Source organism: Episyrphus balteatus, chromosome 1 (assembly GCF_945859705.1).
Source record: "Episyrphus balteatus chromosome 1, idEpiBalt1.1, whole genome shotgun sequence".
Taxonomy (NCBI): Eukaryota; Metazoa; Arthropoda; class Insecta; order Diptera; family Syrphidae; genus Episyrphus; species Episyrphus balteatus.
The window spans coordinates 123,326,151-123,333,699 of record NC_079134.1 but is presented as its reverse complement, the minus strand read 5'-3'; positions in this window follow the sequence as shown (position 1 = coordinate 123,333,699).

Genomic DNA, 7,549 nt, shown 5'->3' with positions numbered 1-7,549 from the left:
ATTTTATTCAAATTTCTCAATTTTACACCAAAATTAATGAATTTACACCAATTTATACACCAGTGTGCTACTTGAGTTGACAATTTTAAACGTTGGGGGGTCCGGGGCACTGCCCCGGCTGACGTTACGTTAGTGTGTCAGCATAACTATGCCATGTGCAAAGAAAAATGTCACATTAAAAATTCCTACAAAACCGGTTCCATTTATAACACAATCGTTGAATTTGTATGATAGTACCCTTAAAGAACTGATGGAATTACTATAAACATACAATTTTGCAAAAAAAAAAAACTAAAATAGTAACAACTAGATTTATTTCTTAAAATTTTGTTTATTTGTGTCAACCATTACTTAACCATAAAAACCTACAAAAACAAATGATGCAACTATAATTCAAAAGTATGGGGGCGAAAATTATTGCCATTCCTAAAGCATTCTGTGTTTTTTTTTTTTTTTTTTTTTAGTAAAATATTTGCTTTTATTTCAAATTGCCATATCAATTTGGCTTATGCCATAAATTGGGATGGTTGATGTTTTTATTTAGCTTTGGCTTTTGTTAAGTTGTAATCCATACGGCATTTTTGAATTACAATGTTATTTTTTTTTTTGCACTTCATTTCTTCAACGCCCCAAAGATATATGTTATTAGCTTTATTCTCATGAATACCATTTTATTGATTTTGGCTAGCACACTCTGACACACCCAATTAGCCGATGGCAGTTAAGGCTGGCGGCGGTAGCGATGGTTAAAAATAAAGCAAAGAAGAAAAAGTGCAAATTTTGAACTCGGTCAGTTGCCATACTGAAAGGCGCAAACATTTTTATAAGTGAAATCGAAAGGGAAGCAGGAACTACAATATCACACAAATGGCTTTTGTTATATAAGAATTTAGCGACTGCCTTTTAAAAGTTCAAATTTAAAAGGCGATGAGAAGATGAAGTTTATTCATAAATCTATTGAATAAAATAAAAATTAAATCTATATGACCACTAATTGGATGGAAAGATACTTAACTTTCAACAAAAGATACTTTTTATCGAACAATTTGGATTTATTTAAAGTGATGGCAATAATATATTGAAATCAATTTTATTTAATGAGTAATATTTGCTGTTGTCTATAACAATTGATTTTGACAATGGAATTTGAGTAAGTGATGATTATTACCTGCACATTTCAATTAATCGCTAAATTTAAATAAATTAACTTTGATTTTAATCAAAATTATTGCTTAACAACTCATACAATATTATTATATCAAGTGGCCAATCTAAGATTTGGCGCTGACCACTATCTAAAGACGGTTGGCAGAACACGATTAAATTAATTAACTAGCAGCGGCCTTCAAGGTGGGAGGTTGTATACACGATGATTAAGTATGTATAAGCCTACCTCTATTGCAATAATGTTCAATGGACAATAAAGAAGTCGAGGCGAGGAGTTATTAACTGCTGCATAAGGTTAGTGGGCTCATCCAAAATAAAAAGTGTAAAACAATAAAACAAGACGAACAACAAATTATAAAACACCTTTGTTTTGAAGTTATTAAGTTCCTTGAAGACGATTATGATAGTTTAGAGCGACCTTGAGTGAAGAATTATTTTGAAACAAAAACATTAAATAGAAAACGGTAAATGGGTAGTTTTATGGTTTCTTATTTTTTTTTTAATTTTCAGATTCAAAATTGCTATGAATAAGCAAATAACTTGGTTGTTAAGAAGTTATTATTTTTTTCTCGTGATAAAACACATTTGGATATTACCATTGTAACGGGTGTGACAAATTTTTTGTTCCTGATTTGTGTACTATTCCACCCAACGTATTTAGTTGTTTATATATTTTCAATACTAAATTTTGTTAACCTATCCTGTAACGTCTTTGTAACGGGTGTGACTTCGGTGCTTTTTTTGAAGTCATATCGTAATTTTTTTTTTTAAAAGGATTTAATATAAATATAAATTTATAGAAAGCTGTGTTTGTATGTATAATAAATACAAAATGTAACAGGTGTGACTAAGTTTTTGGAACGGGCGGTATTATAAATGTATTCTTACAATATATTAACATTAAAAAAAAAATCAATACCTTCAAATACTTCGGTACTTACCCAATATTTGAGTAGGTAAACATCAGAATAAGTGACTCGAAATTTTTTTAAGTAACTTATTTTAATTTTAGACAAAAATGCACGTCCACTGAAACCATAGGCGGATCCAGGGGGGGGGCACGGGGGCACGTGCCCCCCCCAGAACTTAAAGTTCATACTTAAAGGAAATCAAACTATAAGAGTTTTAAAAATATATGAATATTAACAGAAAGAACTTGAGTGAAACTCTTGTCTATTTCTGGCTGAAAATGCGAATTTTTTTGATTGTTGCATCCCTTTCCCATGAAAAGCTCCACCTCACAAATAAATAAACGGCTATTTGTTGGGTACACACAAATTTTTTTTTTCGATTTAAAAAAAAGTGAATTTTCAAAGTGATTTTGGTGAAAAATTTTGATATGGACATCGAATGAGATTGAATGATATAATTAAAATAATTGTATATGCAACTCTATTTTTTCATACAGAGGGGTTAAAAAATTTGCACTTTTTTCGTTGTTTTTTTTTTAACATTAGTGTTTTTAAAATAGCGGAACACGTCACAAAATTGCATAAACTATATATTATAGAACTGCTGGATATGTAGAACAAACTTGCATTTCAGAAGTTTACCCAAGTTTCCACCCCGAAAATAAAGACCCCTTGAAAAAAAAAACTCCTCAAAAGCGACCCTTACTTATAGATTTTTATAAATATTATTTTATTTAGAAAATTTCTCCAGGGATACCTTTAAAAATATTTAAAAAAAAATAGTGTTCCAAATTTCAAAAGAATCGGTGCAGTAGTTTTGAAGTTATGAGGAGTACCGGCGTTGAAAACATTAGTTGTGGGGATAACAATTTAAAGTTTTGAACTCTGGACTAAAAGACTAAAACGTTCCTAAGGGAAGTATTAAAATACTCATAACTTGGTCAGTTTGGCTCCAAGAGACCTACAATTTGAACACAATATTCTTGAGATATAAAACAATTTAACCCCTTGTAGCTCCATGTGACATTTCTGTAACAAACCGAAAAAGATTGCATAAAAGCTCTACAAACAATTTTTTTTTTTCTTTTGAAGCTTCTAATATTATAATCTTTAAGTATTGCTTTATCGAAATAATACTTCAAATTTCTAATAAATAGCACCAATAGTTTTTAATTGACAGTTAATGTTGAAAGTTGGGCTTTTTTTGAAAATAAGCAAATTTGTGTAAAAACTACGAAATTCAGAAAAAAAAAAATAGTTTTTGTTAGTAAACCCCACGGGGTTTTATTTTTGGATTTTAGAAAAGTGCCTAAAAATTAATATTAGATAGTTTTTTGCTTGAATTTTTGCATTTTTATATAAAAATAAATTAAACTTTTTTTACTCAAAAAATATCGAAATAACTAAGTAAATAATGACTTTATTGAATTTTAAAAAAATACGTGTTTTATTAAAGATTAAGGCCAATCGATTGACTTATTAATTTTTAAATTTACGACCTTGGGTTACAAAAGGTTAATGCAAATAAAAAAAAACAAAACTGGGTTTCCCGGCAAAAAAAGTATGATTCAGTTTTTTTTGTTATTCTTAGGAACTTTAATATTTATTAGAATGAAGTCTTTAGTATTTGACTAAAAACTACTAGGTCATTAACTAATGGTATAATTATGTCCATAATATTGCAAAATTTTATACAAAATCAATTAAAAAACGTAAACATTTTTTTTTTCAAAATTTCATCTTTAAAACTTAATTTCTCAAAAACTATTTGGTGAAACAACTTAAGTCAAAAAATGAAATAAAGAATAGATTACTAACTTTAATATAGCACCGAATTGTACGTTCATTTTCTGATTTTTTATATTTTTTTTTCTTCCGGCTAATCCAGGAGTAAGAGGGTTAGCACTAAAGTGGCTTACTACTGTAACAAGAAAATGAAAATTTTGCCTTCCGAATAACTTTTTGGTCATTTGGTACCTATTTGATGTGGGAAATGTGCCTAATATTTTTGGCCAGGTTTAAGACCACTGTGGGTCGTTAAAATTTTCTGCTTGTTAGTCAGTCGTATGGCACTTCACTTTATTTCTAACTGTTATTGCTGTTTTTTTTGCCAATCCGGCCATTGTGCCCCCCCCAGAAAAAAATCCTGGATCCGCCCCTGACTGAAACCAAACTACTGTCTGAAGCGACTTACTTTAAAACGAACAGTTTAAGGTTTTGGGTAATTTACTAGAAAAGAAATTGAAATTTTTTAGGGCAAAAAATAACGGTACCTACTTGCAATAGACAAAAATGGAAAACTTGTTTTTTTTTTTCTCAAAAAAAAAGACCGTCTAAAAAACAAGCGGATTTTGTATTAAACTAAGCGGATTTACGCATGTTTGTTTTTTCCAAGAAGACTTCTGTCTTTATTTAAGCGTACAAATCTTCTTAATTTCTTGAAAAGAAATCAGCCGGCTCTGCAATCATCTACCTATTACTCTGTGCCAGATAGCTACCTGCTACGTGGAGACATTTTAATAGAAAAAATAATAAAAAACTGGACGCCACTGTGGATTCTTCCTACAACTGTTTGGTCACTAGACGAGTCCTTAACTATCAGGCAATCTCACCGTTGGAAATTAGTATGGTGAACTGCAATTAAATCTGAGGTCTGATGATTATTTTTTTAATTTAAATAAGTTGTTTCCTTTTTACTTGCGATATAGGTACTATAGGGCAAGTTTAGGATTCGTAAAAAAAATCGAACTCGAGATAACAATTTTACATGACATTACGATGATGGAGAATGCCAAAAAAAGTGGGTCCGGCAATTCTGTCTGTCTGTCTGTGTGTCTGTCTCTATCTGGAGCTGCAGCCTAAACGAGTGAAGTGATTTTCTTCAAACTTGGTAGTTAGCAGTTTTTGGTGATTCCCTACAGGGGAAATTGAAATTTTTTTTTTTATGACCAAAACTAACGGTACCTGCCATATAACGGAAATAGAAAAGTTAATTTTTTTCAAAAACGGCTCTAACGATTTTGATTAAAATTTTTGTGTGTAGTACTGCACATAAGAGCCAACTTATTAAATAAAAAAAATATTTTTTGTACCGTTATTAACGGTACCTGTCATAGAACGGTTTTTTTCGTTTCTGAATATCTCGTACAAAATTAAACCGATTTAAATGAAAATTTTTATACAAAAGTGTGTAAGTAAAGATAATATTAAGAATTTAGAAAATTTTCAAAAAACGCATTTTTGGTTTTTTAAAAAATATTTCAAAATTTTTTTTTGAAAAATCAATTTTTTGAAAACGGATCAATGAAAAATTTTGAAATTTAGTTTTTATGTGTAAATTAATTATTTCTTTAAAATGGCATACCAATTTTTTTTTGAAAAATGTTAAAACATTTTTATATACAAAAAATTATTTTTTTAAAAAACGGCTCCTACAATTTTCGAAAATTTTTTTCTAAAAATATCTTTTTATACAAGAAATAAAATGGCATATTTGTTTTTTTTTTTTAAGATAATGTATGACGGAGTTTAATTAATTATAAAAACCGATTTAATTTTTTTATACTACTAGAAATTTCTTCAAAATATCAAATTTTAAATTTCTTGAATAAAAAGCTTTAACATTATAGTTACTTTAAGCATGAGAGCAAGTACGTGCGATCCCAGTCGTGCAATTTATTTAATTTGCTTTTATTAGCTTCACTTGTAATTAACTAACTAACTAAGAATAGATAATGTAATAAAATCTTGGAACTAAATTTTGACATACTTCCAATTATCGTATCGAACTGAAACTTTATGTAGTTTGGGTGACAACACAATATTTTGGTGGTCCGGACCCTAGTGAGGGGCATTGGGGGGATCGAAACATCCCAAATCAATTTTAGCCTTGCAGGTACGAGCGAAAGAGAGAGATTTTTTAGGGTAATACAACCCAAGTCAAATTTAACCAACCTTCAATCATAATAAGACTAAAAAGTAAAAAATAAAATATGTAGTTTAAAAAAACTAAAAATACGCTTTTATCACGCACTTAAAACTTTAAAACACTTTCATTGACTTATAGGGAATGACAAGATCAAAAAGCGTAAAGCGCATTTTTGTTGCTTTTACTTTTATAAAGTTTTTTAGTTTTTAGTGCGTGATAAAAGCGTGTTTTTAATTTTTTTAAACTATATATTTTTTAAGAAAATGTTTTAATATTACGACGTATGTACATTGAATTAATATGGAATCTCTTTATTTTTAGTCACTTTTTTTAGATGAAAATTCTTATAAAAACGAATTGAAGTTTATTTTTAATTTAAAAGATTTTAAGCGGATTTCACTTATTTTAAACGGAAATCTTACTGTTTTAAGAGGGTGAGATTTGATGTGGGCATCATCTTATTTCAAGGTGTCCTTTTTCTCTCTGTGTACTTTTGAAATATGTACAAGCAATATTTTTTGAACCGTTATTAATGGTACCTACTATAGAACAATTTTCTTAATTTTTGACAAAAATTTCTAAAATTTCTTGTATAACAAAGAAATTTTAGAATATAAAATATACTTATTTTCGAGTTCAAAACATTTCTAAAATTAAAAAAATAAAAAAGTAAAACATAATTATATTTTAAGTTTTTATTAAATTTCTCATAAAATTTTAATATAAATATTATTTTTATTTTTTATTTACTTGGTTATTTTTTTGATAAAAGTTTATATTTCAGCAATACTTGGATAGGATTCTGATCAAAAATACGAAAAACAAAAACAGAACTATGTCGTTAAAACCAAATTTTGTATTCAAAGTCCTAAAGCCAAAGCGTTCCCGGAAATGACGTTCTCGTGTATTTTGAATAACTTGTGACGCGCGTATGAGATTTATGGGCACTTCACACAACTGTTGTGTTCTTGTTCTGATACAAGATAAAAGTGTTTTTATCAAGTTTCAGCGTTTTTTAAAGATTATTTTGACTGGATTGGATGTGTCGAAACTCGAAATTTTCAAATCGGCAAATCCCACCAATATAATAAATTAATTTATGAGAAGATGAAAATATCTTAACCTCGAACGGTTAATTTTTGTTTCAAACAAAAACGAAGCTTTTCAAATTGAAAGCTTTTTAAGTATGTATGTACATATGCCTAAAAGAAGGCAACAAATATAAAAAGTTTCAGTACAGTTCTGGTTAAAATGTTTGTAATGTTGGACACAAAATAAAACCTTTCATACATCTTTGGAAAATTCAACTGATTAAATAACCACAATATTTAGGATATGCCATTTATTATTTTGTAAGGCTTTAAGCAACCTTTGTCACAGAGGATGGATTTAGAGGAATTTTTTTTTAAATGCATTTTCTTTAGACAAAAAAAAAATAGATTTGTAATTTGTATACCTAAATGAATATTTGGTAAAACTTTTTACAAATAGATGATAGTGCTGCTAGCCGATGCGAGAAGTCTCCAGGTTAGGTTTTGAGCTG